This window comes from Monodelphis domestica, chromosome 2, assembly GCF_027887165.1.
Source record: "Monodelphis domestica isolate mMonDom1 chromosome 2, mMonDom1.pri, whole genome shotgun sequence".
Lineage (NCBI taxonomy): Eukaryota > Metazoa > Chordata > Mammalia > Didelphimorphia > Didelphidae > Monodelphis > Monodelphis domestica.
Genome location: NC_077228.1, coordinates 272,101,404 through 272,119,838, shown reverse-complemented (window position 1 = coordinate 272,119,838; position 18,435 = coordinate 272,101,404). Strand labels below are relative to the sequence as shown.

The following is an 18,435-nucleotide window of genomic DNA, read 5'->3' as shown; positions in this document are numbered from 1 at the left end:
TCTGGGTCACCTTGTGCCACTTAGGGTCTCCATTGCTTCCTCATCTATAAAATGAGTGGGTTGGACTAGATAATTTCTAAGGTTTCAATCCTTATAAATTAAGTCATATTAAGCTAAACCAAAGGAGACCCCAGGACTATATTTCATAATAAGATAAATTTCCTAATGCTACTCACATTTTTATGCTGTTTTCATTCATTAAAAATGAATGCATTTGAAAACCTCATTCCTTCCCTGTGTTATAATTAAATTTGTTTTGAGAGACTGGGTTTTGGTTAAGAATATCAGTTTATTGATTAGGCTACCATTTTAATGAATAAAATGATAGGGCAGTGATTGCGAGCCTTTTAAAGTACCCAAATTGCAACCCTCACTCTGCATGTGAGCCCCCATCTTACCCCAGACATGGGAAGGAGGAAGTGCTCCTATTGGGCTGCTGAGTAGAGGGGTGAATCATATCAGAAATGTCCTCAGGTGTGTGTGGAGAGGGGAAGGGGAACAGTCCCTTCTGGCATGTGTGCCATAGGTTTGCCTACACAGTGATAGGGCATTGGTGCTCTCTGTGACCAAAGACCCCACACATTCCTTAGGCAGATCTATAGAGTTTTAGGAGCTCATTATTCAGCCTATCCCTTGAACATCCTAAGCCACCTTTAATTGGTAAATTAATTGGTTCAGACTTCTTAAACCAACAGGTTGTCGCCCTTGTCAAAGGCAAGAAAAGAATCATTATAAAACATTCCTGTTAGCTAGAATTTGTAAAAGGAAAGCATTCCTTAAGGACAAAGAAAGTACAAAAATCTATAGCCTGGATGGTGCCTGAGATCAAAGACTTCAGCTCAGTAATTCCAATATACAAGAATTGGGACCTTTCTATTCCAGGGCCTTGATATAAGAATGAATACAGTATATAATAAATAATTTCATCTATTATTTAATTACATTGGTGTGTGGGATGTTCAGAGTAGACAAGCACTTTTCGTGTGGGGGCTTGCCAAGTGCTTTTTGGGGCTGCTGATTCACCTTTGGAATCCACTTTTCACCCAACTCTCCTCTGTGGCTCCAAGAAACTCTGACATGAGCAGAGGTCCCACCTTGGTAAAACCATCTTGGGGAATGGGCTAAACCAGGTTGAGGGTAACTCACTGGCCACAAACTCATAATTGAGGTAAGGGAAAGTCTTCCCTGATGGAACAGGCAAATGAGAACAATTTTTTTCAACAGCCACGAAGGGGGCTGAAGTATCTGCTGAAGAGTGCTTGGAGCTTGGGCTGACACCGAAGATGTCAAGGTCATCCACTGCATCCAAGCCAATCCCAGTCATCCTGACGTTTGTCTTGCCACTGGACTTAGATGACTCTGGAAGAGAGAATAAGGCTGATGACATTGTGCAACTCTGCCTCACAAATCTAATTCATGGGCAATTCAAGATATCACTCTTGTGATGTCATTGGCCCTCTTTAAAAAGAAAGGACAAACCACAACATGATGCTATGTATGCTTGCTCAGTGCCCCTTAGCACACATTGCCAAAACCAGTTTTAGACTTTGGTTATGGCTATGGAAACTGAAGTTCAAATTGGGATCATGACTTGGACCTTGTTCATATTGAACTCTAACCAGGTGAGGTAACCAGATGGGATTAAACCATGCATTCTTTTTCTTTCCCTTAAAAAATTTTTTTTTACATTGATACTCATTTTCTGACATTTTGCAATCTATGTTCTCTCTTTCCCCTAATCCCAAGAAAGGAAGCAATATGATCTAGGTTGTACAAGTATAAGTTATTACCATACAATACATATTTCCATGTTCATCCTGTTGTGAAAGAAGACACATATTGCTTACACTAGAGAACAATTTATCGAGAAAATAACATGAAAAATGGTATGCTTCAATTTGCATTTAGACTTTCTCAATTCCTTCTAAGGTGGTGGATATCTTTTTTTTTATCATGACTTCCTTAGGCCTATACAGAATCCTTGAAACAATGCATTCTTATTCATCTCTCTAGCATATGGGTAGCTAGGTGACCCAATGGACAGAATCCTGGGCCTGGGCTTAGGAAGACCCAAGTTCAAATCCAGCACCACACTTACTTGCTATGTGACCATGGGGAAGTCAATTGCCAAGTACTGTGCTAAGAGCTTTTTACAAATAGGATCTTATTTTAGCAATAATGAATATAGTGACATAGGAAAAATCACAGAATTCTAGAAGTGAAAAGTAAATTAGATATCTTAGCATTCAGGACTTTTTTTTTTAACCCTTAGCTTCTGTCTAGAATCTCCCTTGACTGACTAGAAGGTTAAGATTCTGGGGTGCCATGAAAATTCAAAATTCTTCCTTCTTATAGGGGGTTCACAGCCATTGTTGATACATTACCCTTTAAGCGTATGGACAAACACATTTATATCTGCTCTGGGTCTGTTCCCCAAGATAATGATTTCAGTTCCTGGGGAAGTGATCACACATGGACACAGGTTCTTCCCTTTCTCCTCCTCCACTGCTCACTGATTGGTCTTCTGAATCCAGCAGGTTCAAGAGAGAGGCAGCTTGGTTTCATTGCTCACTTTTATAGACCACTATGAGGGGTGGCTGCTCAGGTGAGAGTTCATTCCTCCAGGCCTCCATCAGACAATTATGCAAGTTACCTGTGACATCTCAGTAAGGCTCCACTAGGTATCCTTGCACTCTTGGCTATCTTCATATACTCTGTAGACACTCTGCATTCTCTTCAGGTTTATTGGGGGAACTCATCAAATTGATCAGAAACTTACCAGTCACCCCCCTGCCTTATAACTGTCACATGGTGATCCTTATGTAAGTGTTATTGACCTCACAGGGTTGTTATGAAGAATGTGCTTTATACAGCTTAAAGCTATGTAAGGAGGACTTCACTTAAAAAAATCATACTTTCTTTTAAAAAACTTAGAATCAATAAAGTATTAAAATGCTTTATTTCATAATTAAACAACATATTATAGTAGAATGTGTGTAATTTATAAATATGCACATATAGGCAAAGTATTTAAATTTTTTTACTGATGGGGTGCATAATCAAAAACATTTGGAGAGGGCATCTGGGGAGCTCAGTGGATTGAGAGCCAGGCCTAGAGATGGGAGGTTCTGAGTTCAAATCTGACATCAAACACTTCCTAGCTGTGTGACCCTGGGCAAGTCACTTAACCCCCATTGCCTAACCCTTACTGCTCTTCTGCCTTGGAACCAACATATAGTATTGATTCTAAGATGGAAGGTGAGGGTTTAAGAAAAAAAAATGGAGCTAACTGATATAAGCATGGGCTAAGGCAGCCCATATCATATTCCAAGGTAGAAGAATGGCATGGGCTAGGCAATGGGGATGAAATGACTTGCTTATGGTCACTCAGCTAGGACTTATCTGAGGCCAAATTTGAACCCAGGACTGCCTTTTTCCAGGCCTGGCTTTCTATCCACTGAGTCACTTAGTTGCTCCCAACATTACTTCTTTTGATCATACATCATACTTCCTTAATATGAATAAAATTATCAATAAAATTTAAAAATTACTTTCACATACATGTGACTGAACTAGGTCCAGATAGATACTCCAAGATGTAAGATGAAAGTTAAAAAACAGTAATAATAAGGACAGCTAAGTGACATAGTGGATAGCCAGGATGACATGGGTACTTCCTAGCTGTGACCCTGGGCAAGTCACTTAACCTCCATTACCCAACCCTTGCTCTTGTGTCGTAGATTTGTCATTAGGACAGAAGATAAGGGTTTTTAAAAAAACAAATCCAGTAATAACAGATGAACCATTCTATGAGCATAATGGACATATGTTACACATACAAATCCTACTGGTTTGCTTAGATGACTCCTCTCCACATGGAGGATGCTAGGGAACTTCTAAGAGCATCATGATTATTTGTAAGGGAAATGCTTTGAAAAGACCCTAGGATATGCATGGTAGTCTGTTACTGGCTCTGTTTAGCTAACCATGTGGCCTTTCTCTATTGGCCAGAATGAGAAATCATCAGCTGGACCTAGGTACTTCCTCAAAATGAAGATTCCTGGATCAATTCACCAATGGGAAGAGAATAAAGGGGCAGATACAGCTTCTAGGGTGAGAAGGCTGCTGGGGAATGGTGAAGTCCAAAGTCAGGAATGGATAAAGTTTATTTTGTTAAATAAAAGAATGCCTTGTTTTATTTTTATAATGTATGCAACATATTATTATAGTAGTACTTGTGTATAATTTATAAATATGCCTATATTGGCAATGTGTTCAAAATTTTTATTGATAGAGATGCATAATCAAAAATATTTGGAGGTGACTGGTTTAAGCATGGACTAAACAAAGTCCATAGCACGTGCGGATTAGCCAACCCTTGAGACTATTGGTATTGCTTTGCTCCACAGCCACAGTATGCCCATCAGCCATCTGGTACATAAATGTCACTGACAAGGAGAACCAGGTAAAAGATGAAAGAAAACTACTACTTTAAAAGCCATTTGAAAAAAAAGGCAATTCAGTATATTATGGTTTCTCAGTGGAAGATTAAGCTAATTAAAAGCATAAAATCATATATCTGCATGACTCTACTGCTCAAAAACTTTCAGTGACTCCCCATTACTTACCACATGGTCTAGTTTCCTTAGCAAGTATTCAAAGATGCTGCAAAAACTCTAGTTTTAACCTCCTCTTCAAAATTTTCATACTATTATTCCTTCTGTGAAGATAGAATTATTATCTCTCTTTGTCTATTTTAATGAAATCACGCAGCAACCTTTAACTTAGTCAATCAAGAACATAAAGCACCCCTACTTAACACTTAAGTAAGAGAGTTCACAAGTCAAAAACTCTCACTTCCAAAGGGGACTGCCCAGCCCTGGGTAGGACTAAGCAAATTGAAAAGCTGCAATTGGTTTCTGTGAAGAAGGGGAAGAGACAGGAAATGACATGGAAAATGGAGTATAAAAGAGACCAACATGGGCTGAAGAAGTGGGCCTTCTACCATTCCTTTCCTGGTGTTTGGAGAGATTGGTTCCAGAGATTTCTGCCTTGGCTCTGGAGGAGACTCTTTTTCCTGGATCCTGCGTCAGCTTGCTGGGTGAGTGGCTCAGGCTGTAGAGGAGGCTATGCTGGTGGACTTCTGGCTAAAGACTCCACACAGAGATAGATAACTGAGGAAGCGACCTGAGGAAGTCTTCTGCTGGTCCTTAAACTTCTTATTCTGAGGCTCCAGGAAACTGGACTCCTCTCCATTCCTAAATTACAGTCCTCCATTGCCCACCACATCTGTCTTTGTTCACATTTGTTACAATTAAAATTCTCTGGAGACTGTAAATTAATTTACAATTATTCATTAAATAGTGAAAAGCAGGTTGGAGAAAGAAAAGGCACATAGTCCCCATGGCCGGCTGTAAAGATTAAAATTTAAGGGGAGATGGGGAGACTGAGGCAGGTAGAAATTAGTTTCTCTCTGCAAGGAGTATTATATTTTTTAGAGGTTTATTAAAGGTTAAAGATTAAGAATATACAAGTAAGAAACATGTGCCTAGGCCAGAGGCCTAGACAAAATAACCTCACATCATGGAAGAGACGCCTCTGCTCCAAAACGGAAGTCCAAAAGACCCCACCTCTCAAAAGCCTTTGAATCAGTCTTAAATACCTTCTCGATCTCGGCCCAGGTGAGATTACAAGGCATTCTGGGGAAGTGGAGCAAAGGCTCATGGGGATTGTAGTCCTGTATTCGAGTCTATTTTTCACATTCCCCCCCTTTGATCGTTTGCAAAAAATTAATCATTTTAATCTTTACACGGCTGGCCACGCATCTTCCCTAGCTAAACCAAGCAGCTTGCTCTTGTCTCTGTTTGGCCCTGCTGCTTGGCCAGAACAGTCCAGAAAGCTTCCTTGATTCATTACATATACCCTCCTCTGTGATGCTACCTTTTCTGGGTCTTCCTGAGTGGATGAGCTTGACCTCAGTATGAGTCAGAGGCCTGCCTGCTGGATGTGGCAAAAGAAGCAAGCATCTTCCAGGACACCAGAGAGCCAAGAGGCTTTGGGTGTCCCTCTTACACAGATAAGCCTCAGGCCTTGTTCCTATTCCAACCAAAGGGTAGGGATAAAACTGAAATGGATTTTCAAATTCAAATGAAAACTTTCCTTTTAAAAAGGAATGTAGGATCACGTGATTTGACAGGGATATGGTTAGGGTTTTGATGTTAAAAGATCATTCTACTGCAAATATGAGTAACATGGACATATTCAAAACATAGGTTTTGAACAATGATGCATGTATAACCCAGTGGAACTGCTTGTCAGCTCTGGGAGTAGGGAGGGAAGAGAGGTGAGAAAAATCATGAATCATATAACCATGGAAAAATGTTCTAAATAAAATTTTAAAATAATTTTAATTTTAAAATAAAATAAAAAGGAATGCAGGGTATAGATTCATGTTAAATTCTTATACAGTTTCCTATATCTGGAATGTTCAACTCTATCATCATCCTTCAAGACTCAAAAAACTCTTGCTTCTATGAGGTCTTATATAATTCTCCTTAATTTTTTTAGTATCCTGGACCCCTTTAGTATTCTAGTGGTACTTACTTATAGACTCTCTTCCAAGAATCATGTTTATAGATACACATAATAAAATATATAGGATTATAAAGGAAACTTATTATATTGAAATACAGGTATCAAAACATTTTTCTACCTTTTTTTTTCTGAGGCAAATAGGGTGAAGTGACTTGCTCAGGATCACACAGTTAATAAGTATCTGAGGCTGGATTTGAATATCAAAATATTTTTTAAAATCAAATTCCCAGACCTTAGGTAAAGACTTTCTGTGGTTTCTTCCTCCTCAGGAAAAAGTGTTCTCAGGGACACTTTCAAATTCTTTTAGGTGCTGCTTAGGTTCTATTTTGTACACAGTTTTTATGTTTTGAATAATGTGAGATCTAAAAATTTGTTGGCTTTCCTAACACCCTTGCAAAGTTGGAAGATCAGAAATCAACTCATTACCTTAGAAACTCCCCTGAGGCACAGGCCATAGCTTCAGTTAGAGCCCAGAAGCCAGGTATCCTGATGCTCCATCTGGGTTAGGTGACTTCTCAAATTCCTCTACAAGTCCTGTGTATCTTATTTCCTTGGCTTGTGCTGGTGGGAGCTCTTGCCTGCTCCTCCTGCATGGGACACCCACCGACTAGCATCAGGATCCAAGATGATATAGGCCTTGGAGCATAGCTCCCCATAGCAGAATATATGACAAGTATTTTGGAGATCAAGACAGGTGATGGGTAGGATATGCCTCAGTGGAAATGCCTGAGGCAGAAGACAGTTGTGAATCTTTCTCTTGGCAAGCCAAGACAATTTACTGGTTCTCTTGACAGCAGGGAAGAGAGAAGGGAGGTGGCAGCAACCTTCCTTGGGGGTGGTAGGGAGACAGTATCTGCTCCCAGATCCTCGCTGCCCACCTCCCAAATGATGCTGAGCAGCACGTTGAGGGAGGGCAATACTGAGGGGCTTTGGATTGGTGACAGGACTGGCTTTCCTTTCCCTCCCAAAATCAGCCAGGGCATGAGCACCCTTCTTTCTAAGACTGTAAGAAAGATCTTAAAAATTAGAAGTCGTCATCAGGATTTGGGATCTGAGGTTCTTACTCCATTTCCTGCTATACACCCATCTCATGTGACTGGAGTCATCAAGCTATCTGCCAAAATAGAGCTATCCAGCCTTCTGTTGTCTGGATAATGTTGAGAAGATAAGCAGATTTAGAAATCAGAATTTGATTCATTAGTGTGGCCAAATTAATCTCTGTTTTATATGGGTAAAAAAGCAAACATTTTAAACTATGGAAAACAGCAAGTTTTGATATGTGGTCTAGTAAAAAACAAAAACAAACCAAAAACAACCCAAGAACCTATGAAACCATCAAAAATAAATATTAAAAAAAATATATATATATAAATATGTAAAAAAGATAAAATATAAAAGGGAGCATCCAGGTGGCTCAGTAGAGAGCCAGGCCTGGAAGCGGAAGGTCCTGAATTAAAAGCTGGCCTCAGACACTTCCTAGCTGTGTAACCCTGGCCAAGTTACTTAGCCCTTACCATTCTTCTGTCTTGAAACCACAGTACTACAGAAGGTAAGGGTTTTAGAAAAACAAAACAAAAACAAAACTATAAGAATCTTATTGCAATCCCATGTTAGTTTTTAAGAGGGCCTTGTCACAAGGTCTAGATGAACATGGAATATGGATTTTTGATTGATTTGGAATGCCTTCTGCCCTATATTTTAGGAACATTGAAGCTTCATCCTGGAGGGTTCATCCTTGACCCAGCAATCATTCCACTTCCACTCTCCTCTTTTCCTTTGTTTTTAAACCCTTACCTTCTTAGTATCAACTCTAAAGAGCAAGGGTTAGGCAAATGGGGCTAAACGACTTGCCCAAGATCACACAGCTAGGAAATATCTGAGGGCAAATTTGAACTCAAGTCTTCCCAAGCCTGTGCGTAGTACTCCATTCACTGAGTCACTTAGTTGCCCCCACTCTCCTATTTTCAAAAGAAGTACTGGGCTAGAGGCTGCTAGGTGGTTCAATGGATAGAGCAACAAGCTTGGAGGTGGGAGAGCCTGGGTTCAAATCTGGTCACAGACATTTCCTAGCAGTGTGAACATGGGAAAGTACTTAATCCCAATTGCCAAGTTCTTACCATGCTTGTCTTAGGATTTTATTTTCTATCAGATATCAGATATTTGCAGTCTAAGGATATGATTATTTTGGGGGGTTCAGAATAAAAGGGAGATGTAGTTCCACACGAACTAGATAGTCACAGGGGGTAGGTGGCTCAGAGGATTGAGAGCCATGCCTAGAGGCAGAAGGTTCTGGGTTCAAATCTGGTCTCAGACATTTATTAGCTGTGTGACCCTGGGCACCATAGCTTAGTGCTTATCACTCTTTGTTGCCTTGAAACTAACAGATGGCATTAAAAACAAAAAAAAAATGAAAAATAGTCACATTTAGCTAGCAAACATTTATGTATCAAAGCAACCAGCAAAAACAATAATCGGTGAAATCATACAGCTTAGTGTGGCAATAGAATACATAGGAGTTGGGGGGCTGCGAACCAGGTGCAAGATGAAACCTCAGCTCCACCAGGAAGAGACCAATCACACTGGCGTAATCAGCTTTAGCAGCTGCTGGAGTTTCAGATAGTGTTCATCATGAAACATGTTGGGGTGCTAGCTTCGTCCCATAGGCCTACCGCTCTAGTTTCACCCTGTCTTTTTCGCTTCTTCCCCATAGTTTCTCAGCTAATCAGGAGTTACTCTCCCTGTGTGTACAAAAACTCTTCCAAGGACAAACAAACCTATCTGGGAGTATGGGCTGAAACGCTTTGCATTCTTTTGTAAGAATTAGCTGGGGTGAGCTTCAAGTCTGATTCTACAGCAGACACACACCAGCACTTTAAACAAAAAGGAATATTTTCCTGGTGTCCTTCACTGAAAAGAGTAAGGAAAGAAAGATGGAGGTTAGCTTTATATACTGTATATACAGCACTCACTCTACAAAGATGACTTGACAGGGTACTTTGGTGATAAACATGTCGAAGTTGCCTGCCAAGCACGGTCCAGGACACTGTACTGCTCGTACAGACATAGCTCCAGTACCTTGGTATCCATACTCCAACTAACAACAGAATCATAACAATAAAGAAAAGCCAGCTGGTTGTATCAGTATAGTAAAATGGCCTTAGCACACATGCAAATAAACAAAAAACCCCAATTAACAAATAGCATCACCGTAACAAATAATCAAATGAGGAGAATAGCAAAATAATAAATAAGAATACTCAACTAAGAGACAATAAAACATTCAGTTACATTCAAGACACAGGCAATGTCTAATATTTTCATCTCGACACACATCTATATTTTTTCAGGTACATGTATAACATCATAAGTAGGTCTAGAAGGGGCAACTATCATTGGATAGAGAGCCAGGCCTGGGGATGGGAGGTCTTGGGTTCAAAGCTGACCTCAGATACTTCTTAGCAGAGTGACCCCTGGGCCAACCACTTAACTCCAATTGCCTAGCCCCAGTAGTTCTTCTGCAAAACAAAGCCAAAAACAAAACCACAGATGCTTTCTGGTTCTTGGCTGGGTATGCTCGTATATACCTGAGGAAACAATTCATCTTCGATAAGATATGGCTTATAATTTTACTATTTTCTTTTTTTAAAAAAATGCTTATGTTCTGTCTTAGAATCAATACTGTGTGTTCGTTCCAAAGCAGAAGAGTGGTAGGGACTGGGCAACGGAGGTTATGTGATTTGCCTAGAATTATACTGCAGTTTGACTGTCTTCTTGCAGAAATAAAAAGTTCTTATAAATAAGTTTCAAGATTACTCACACTTAAATCCTCCAAATACGGAGCATGACATGATGCTTTGCACACATTAGGCACAAATTTCTCCCTTCTTAGGGACATCTGCAGTCATCTTAGGCTGGTAAAAATCTGTTTCTTACCAACTAGAGGGTCATTTTTTGACTCATTAGTCATCAAGGAGGGCTGTTATGGTCAGGTAATATGCTCTGGTCAGCACCAACTACTTCATGTTTCCATGTAAGGGAACAGTCAAAATCTGGGACAGTAATCCACTGGATAGCTCCAACTTCTGCAACTGTCTCAACAGCAGAGTTCCCTTGCTTTTTGGCTTGTATCACTTTTCTTAGTACATCAGTCCCAGCTTCGGCTTGCCTGTTGTCCATAGACATTGGAGACAAGTGTTCAATGCTCAGCGAATCAAGGTTTCCATATATGTCTTGGCATATTGTCTGGTGGAAGTACTAAGCACTCAGCTACACTTCTACTTAGTTATACTAATTCTGTAGAGATCACGAATAACTCTCACACTTCCTTCTGGTATCACTACAGTTCCACCGTCATGTGGTATTCTGAATAAAGCATCTTTATCCACATGAACCTTCCATGCTTAGAGTGTAAGTTGAAGTCATAACTGATCCCTGCATTGACAACCCAACACTGACAAGCAGCATTCAATGTGGCACTGGCCAAATTATGCTCAGGGCTTTTTCATCAGGCCACCCTTGGAGTTCTGCTCCATATGCATAGTCTTTGACGTTGGATGGCACACTTTACATCTAAGAACTCAAGCCTGGGGGCCACATAACAAGCCAAGCTGTCAATTGAGCCTCTTCTGGTAAAAACAAATAGTTCCTGAGGACCATCATTCTCTGGTGCAGGACATCTCCTCAACTTTCTAGGCTGGTGCCTGTGTGAAGAACAAAAGGTTTGGTTGGGTTTGTAGATAACAACAATAGTGTATGGGCAAGATAGTTGACTTAAGTCTAAGAAAGCTTTTTCCCATTTGTAAATTTTAAGATAATTTTGTCTTTTATGCCTTTCTAGTTGAGTATCTTTGATCAAATGTTCCCAGGATCCTTCATTATGAGAAGTGCCCAAGACAGCCACACTTTCTCCTTCTCTTCCAGGATATATTCCTGATTCTCTGGACTTCACCAAGCCTGCATGCATACCTTCTCTCTTTCTCTACCCAAGTGCTTAACATATATTACCTCATTTTATCTTCACAATAGCTCTGTGAGTTAGGTCTACTATTATTCATACTTTACAGATGAAGAAACATTTTACAGATGAGAACCAGAGAGTTTAAATGACATGTCTCGAAACACATAGCTAGTAATCACCTGAGGTAGGATTTAAACTTGATTCTTCTGACTACACTATCCACTAAGTGTGAATATTATAGAATTATCCATGGAGAGGGATTAGACTGATGATGGTTGGCCTCAGAGGACAGAAATAAGCCCAATTAGTAAAAGTTACAGGGAGGTAGATTCTAACTTGAAATTAGAAATAAATCCTAACAATTAGAATTGTGGAAAAGTGTAATAGGAGAGTTGCCCTCTCCTTGGAGTCTTAAGCAGAGGCCAGATGATCATGTGATGGGAATATTGCAGAGAGGATTGATGATTTAGGATGGAAAAGAAAGAGCCATTTAAATGTTAAGCACTTACTATGTGTCAGGTATTGTGCTAAGTGCTTTACAAATATTTTTGAACCTTACAACAACCCCGAGAGGTAAGCACTTTTATTTTCCTCCATTTTACAGTTGAGAAAACTGAGGCAGAGGTTAAAGGATTGTCCAGTGTCATTCAGGTAGTAAGTGAACTCAGGTTTTCCTGACTTCAGGCCCAGGGCTCTCTCCCCTGCCCCACCTGGTGTTGCAAGGTCAGATAATTTCTGAGGTTCCTTCTAACTTTCAATACAACTTCTTTCATCCCATTTAGTCCTATAACTCATTCAGTTCCATCCTGATCACCTCTTGCCTGGATGATTGCAAAAGACTCCTAATTGGATTCTCAGCTCCCACTCTCATCCCTCTGTGATCTTTTCACATAACTGCCAAAATAATCTTCCTACAGCCCAAGTCTGAATCCCCTCTCCCTCTGCTCAAGATCCCCACAGGAGAAAATGGAAATTCCTCTGTTTGGCTTTTAAAGCCTTTTATGATCTGCCTCTATACCACTTTTCTGGACTTCTTACACTCTCCTCCTTCAGCTAAAGTGGCTGATTTGCTGTTCTTTGAACTCTAGTGTTTCTATCTGGGGACCTTTGTACACTTAGGTTTCCCACTTCTGCCTGAGGATCCCAAGCTTCCTTCAAGATTCAGACTGGATGCTTCCTCTGTGTAACCTTTTTTGATATGTGTGTGTGTGTGTGTGTGTGATATCATTACAATTTTTCCCAGGATGACTTTCCTCTTCCTGTCACAGAGGGCTACCCTATATAAAAATATTGTTTAAAGAAAAAAACAAGCATAGCTACCTAGTAATTTTCCCCTCATTAAATAATCATATACATTTTTTAATTAAAAAAAAACAAACCCTTACCATCCATCTTAGAATTAATACTGTATATTGGTTCCAAGGCAGAAGAGCAGTAAGGGCTAGGCAATGGGGATTAAGTGACTTGTCCAGGGTCACACAGCTAGGAAGTGTCTGAGGCCAGATTTGAACCCAGGACCTCCTGTATCTAGGCCTGGCTGTCAATCCATTGAGCCATCGAAGCTACCCCTCATCATATACATTCTTACCTGTCTATATATTATACATGCCAAAATAAAGTAAACTGCTTGAAGACAGGGACTATTTGTAATCCTCACATCCAGAGTGGTGTCTTACATATGGTGGACACAATGAATGCTTAGTAGATTGGATAATGGATTTCCAAGCATTTGTTCCCTTACCTGACCTTTAACTTGTGGCATTTCAGACTTCTCTGCCTTAGCTGGACACTGGAGCTTGGCTTCTTCTGGACTTAGTGCTCTAGACAATTGCGATCCACATCCTAGTAGGGATTTCTGTAGGGAAAATTTTTTACACAGGATTGAGGAGCAGTGGCTGATTTTATGTCTTTAAATAGGAGCAGAAGGAAAGAACAGGTAAGGAAAGAATTGTAGTGTATTTTAAAAGCAAGTAATAATAGCTGGCATTTACAGTCAGGCAGTTAAATGGTGTAGTGTAGAGTGCTGGGTCTGAAGTCAGGAAGGCCTGAGTTCAAAGCTGTCCTCAGACACTTACTACCTATATGACCCTGGGCAAGTCACTTAACCCTGTTTGCCTCAGTTTCCTCATATGTAAAATGAGTTGGAGGAGGAAATGGCAAACCCATTCTGGTTTCTTTGCCAAAAAAAAACCCCAAATGAGGTCACTCAGATATGATTACAATGATTGAATGGCAAAAGCATTCATGTAGCACCTACTATGTGAGGTGTATGGGTATTCGAGGAGGACTAGCACTTCTGGAAGTGCTCTGTCAATCTCTTTTTAGGGCTGCTTATCCATTCCTGGTGCCCACCTAATACTCAACTTTCACTTGTGGCTCCAAAAAGATATAAACTATGTATTGGTCCCATCTGGGTAAGATGGGCTAAACCATGTTGAGAGTAACTGAGGAGCCACAAACTTTTTGGTGATGTCTAGGGGGATGTCTACCACAAGCATGTGAAGACTGGTAGAATGGGAGGATGAGAACAATTTATTCCAATGGCCATTAAAGCAGCTGAAGCAGGCACTGTGAAGCTCTTAGAGCTTGGTCAGATATGGAAGATGCCAGGGTGATCCACTGAATCTTAGACCATCACCTGTTATATTGACTTTTATTCTGCCATGACTCTGGAAGAGAGAATGAGGCTGACTTTGCATAATTCTGCCTTATTTCAAGACATCCCCAGATGATGTCATTGTCCTCTTCAAAAACAAAAGATAAATAACAGCTATGTGGACAGTGTGCTAAGTACTTTACACAAATTTCATTTGATTTTCCCAACAACACCGGGAGAGGCAGGTGTTTTTATCTCCATTTTACTTTTGAGGAAATTAGAGACAAATGGGGTTAAGTGACTTGTCCAGGGTCACACAGCTAGGAAGTGTCTACAACCAAATTTGAACCCAGGACCTCCCATGTCTAGGCCTGGCCCTCTACTAGCTGAGGCACTCTGCTGCCTCAAGACACTGCTAAAGCAGATTGTTTCCAATGCTGAATCTTGTGGAAAGAGAGATTCCACCAGAATTTTAGAGATCCATTCAAGGAAGATCTCTGGGAGAAAGGACACTTATACCCTATTTATACCTGAGAGACATTTGGCAAGTCACTTAATGTCTTTGGGTCTCAGTTTTTTCATATGTAAAATTAAGGGCTAGGAGTTTTCTCAGATCCCTTCCATTCTGGAATTCAGACAGCATCATTTTAAAAATACAAAGGTTCCTGGGAGAGATCACATGTTAAGATCTTACTTAAGATCCCATCCTCTACTTCTCTGGCCTCTCAATGGAACCAGAAAGGATGGCTCAGAGGGTGACCTCAATCATAGACTGACATTTATTTACTTTTCCCATGAAGCACCATGGTTGCATACACTGACTGGCTGAATGACCTTGTCAGTTAACACATCACTTAGGAAGATTCAGCTCTAGATAATGGAGAGTTTTGGAGGAGATGAAATATAATTTTTGATATCAGAGAATTTGCTGAATAGAAGCCCTTGAGCCAACTGGAAATTTGGTTAGGATTTAAAAATATTTTAGCAATTATTTTTAAAAAGGGATTTTTAAAAAAGTCAAAATAATCACAATTCTATATCCAAGGAGACCACGTAGAATGTGTAGGGGCATTATGGTGATGGTCGAAAGAGCTCTGGGGAAAAAATGGAAATAGTCTTGGACAGATAGATAATGGGGAGATCTACTGTCATTGTGGTGATTTGGTTTACCTATTCTGGACAGCAGTTTGGCATTTTTTGAGAAAAGCCATTACAAGGTTTATAGTGTCTAATTCAGACATAACTTAGTGAAGTCAGACAAAAAAAAAATCCCACCTTAGGCAGCTAGGTGGCACAGCTGTGATAGAGTACTGGGCCTGGAGTCAGGAAGACCTAAATTCAAATCCAGACCCTTACTGGCTATGTGCCTTTAGACAAGTCACTTAGCCTGTCTGACTCAGTTTCTTCAACTATAAAAAATGGGGCTCTCAGGGTTGTTGTGAAGACCAAATGAGGTGTTATTTGTAAAGCATTTAACATTGTCTGGCACACAGTGGGTTCTTACTCAATGTCCACTTCCTTTCTTTCCTTCTATTTATAACATATTGACAGTAGCACTCCGTGTAGCAAAGGACTAGGGAAAAAAAAGTGAGTCTATAATGATTGTTAAAGTACTGAATAAATTGTGGTATGAATGCCTTGGAATATTGCCTGGTAAGATGTGAAGAATTCAAAGAAACTAAGGACCACAGATTGAGCATTTGAAGGAAGCTTAGTCCAGTCCCCTCCTTTTGCAGGGGAAGTTGTGCCCAATATCACATAGATAGATTCAACACTGGAACCCAAGTCCCCTTGACTAAAAAGTTCTACCACGACATCACTGTCCTAGTTTGAATGGATATGATGCAAAGTAAACAGGAACAAGTTATACAAAGAGAGTCATGCAGAGGAGAACACCATTAAATAGAAGACACCAGAACTCAGAAGAAAGCAATGAACACTTGTGACACCAGAGGACTCCAAGAAGCAAGTCTTCCTTTTCTTAGAGAAGGGTGGTATATTACAGGTGTGGAGAGAGGATGCTGCTTTGTTTTGCTTCACTTGTACATCTTTATTACAAGAGAGGGTTCTATTGGTGGGAGAAGAGAGTGGAACTGGAAACTGACATTAGGCAAAAGAATCACTAAAACTATATTTTTAAGAGCCCTAGGCTTAGATTTGGAATCAGAAGATCTGAGCTTGATTCCTGGCTTTTCCTACTTAAGTCTCTGAGAGACATTTGGCAAGCCATGCAATTATCTTTTTGTCTCAGTTTCCTCATCTGTAAAATGAAAGGATAGGAGTAGGTTATCTCTCAGTTCCTGTTCCGTTCTACAATTCTGGCTTTAGTCCTTACCTTCTGTCTTAGAATCAATACGCAGTATCAGTGAAGCAAATATAGATCACCTTAGTAAGAAGAATGAGCGGATATACCTAAAATATGGAAGAACTGAAAGACTAAAGTTGGAACTGGAAAGAAAAGATGCTGAAATTCAGAAGATGAAAAATAACATCACTCAGTGGGAGGCAGAATATAAAGAAAACAAGAATGCTCTTATTGAAAATGTTATAAGAAGGTAAAATGAAAGATAAAACAGAAGTACTTTAAGTTGATGAATCAGAATTTATCAGAAATAAGCTAACTTTACAGGTGACTTCACTTCATGCTGCCCCAAAAGTGAAGGCATTAGGAGCAGAATTAACAAAATATCAGGGTGGCAGAAAAGGGAAAAGAAACAAGAGTCTGACTAGTGTAGGTGATCACATTAGTCACTGAGATGGACACTCATACTAAACAAACACACATTCCCTTTTCCCCAAATAAACTTTCCAAGGTTTAAAATCCCCCCCCCCACACACACACACATTTAATGCTGTACAACTGTTGAACAATGCAGTTTTTGTTGGGGGAAAAACTAAAATGACTGATTAACTATCTAAAAATTTCATTTTTCTGTTGCTTCAAAGTGCAAAGTAGGCAGGAACAGCTAGGTTAGATAGATAGATAGAGAGCCAGGCCTTGAGATGAGGGTGGGATGGTCCTAGGTTCAAATGTGACCTCAGATACTTCCTAGCTCTTCTACCTTAGAACCAATACATAGCATTGATTCCAATATAGAAGGTAAGGATTAAAAAAAAAAGTGGAGTGGGAAAGTAGAATTCCAGGAAAACTTAGTCAATCATTAACATTTGTTATCCATGTTCATCACCTTTAGTTTTTTTTAGTCAATAAAATTTACTGTTCCATGTGAAAAAAAATTGATAACAAAGTATTAATCCTAAGGTAGAAGAGCTTGCAAGGGCTAAACAATTGGGATTAAGTGACTTGTCCAAGGTTACACAGTTAGGAAGTATCTGAGGCCACACTGGAACCCAGGTCTTCCTGACTCCAGTTCTGTCACTCTTTTGATGTGCTACCCAGATACTCTGAGTATCATTTTTAAAATGCAAATGCTGTGGGGAAGAGAACATCTTAAGTGTTACCAGCTCACACCTTAATGGTCAGTAACTATTTCAGAATGGGACTAACTTTTAACCAACTGCAATAAGAATGGAACCTAGGGAGTGGGAAGTAAATAATACACTAGTAAGTCTAAATTTATGGTTATCATCATTCCTCACTCCTCATTGTCATGTGCCATTTTGGATACTTGAACAACCTAAATCTGCATAAGCCAAATGCACATTAATAATATGCCTCCCTCACCCCATTTACAAACACACACACAGTTTCTCCTCCCTACCCCCTTCCACATAGCCCATCATGCTGATATAATGGAAAATGTTTTGGCCCAATGTTGCATCCACTCTGTTTTCTCCTGGCTGGTACAAAGCCTTCTTAGATCAAAGATCCATAATCATTGACTGTCTTAGTATTATTCTCTAGTATTTTTATCAAGGCTGGTTTTCATCTCCACTACTTTTCATTATATACAAGGAATCTGCAAATTTCTTTGCATAACCTCCAAAACTTATGGAACAAAAATCAATATTCTCTCTCCCTTTTCTCCCAGAAGCCTTACAATTACATCTTTTCTTTTAATTTTTAAAATTGCCTATCCAACTTTTTTTTTCTTCCACTTTCCTCCCTCTCCCCTATTGAGAAAGCAAGAAAAATAGAATCCCTGGTTACAAATGCATATAACTGAAGTGAAACAGATTTACATATTGGTCAAGTCCCACCAATCCCAATCTACCCAAGACCTCCACTTCTGTCAGGAGATGGAATGGGCAGCAGGTTTCTTTGTGAGTCCTCTGGAATTGTAGTTGGCTAGTACATTGATCAGAGTTCCTAAGGCTTTCAAAATTG

The 18,435-nt window shown here is 39.8% G+C and overlaps 1 long non-coding RNA gene across 4 annotated transcripts in view; it reads right to left on the bottom strand.

Annotated features, from left to right (window-relative positions):
- Positions 1-1,222: 1,222 nt before the first annotated feature.
- The window catches only part of LOC103098978 (uncharacterized), a 37,251-nt gene continuing 20,038 nt past the window's right edge, over positions 1,223-18,435 (bottom strand). The window contains exons 3-5 of one of the 4 annotated variants that reach the window (XR_008916520.1): positions 13,293-13,406; positions 7,021-11,294; positions 1,223-1,359 (exon numbers count right to left, since the gene is read on the bottom strand). This is a non-coding gene — a long non-coding RNA (uncharacterized LOC103098978). Of the gene's footprint in view, positions 1,360-4,161; positions 11,295-13,292; positions 13,407-18,435 lie in introns of those variants that run through there. The other 3 variants (XR_008916521.1, XR_001628230.2, XR_008916519.1) reach the window with 3 other exon arrangements.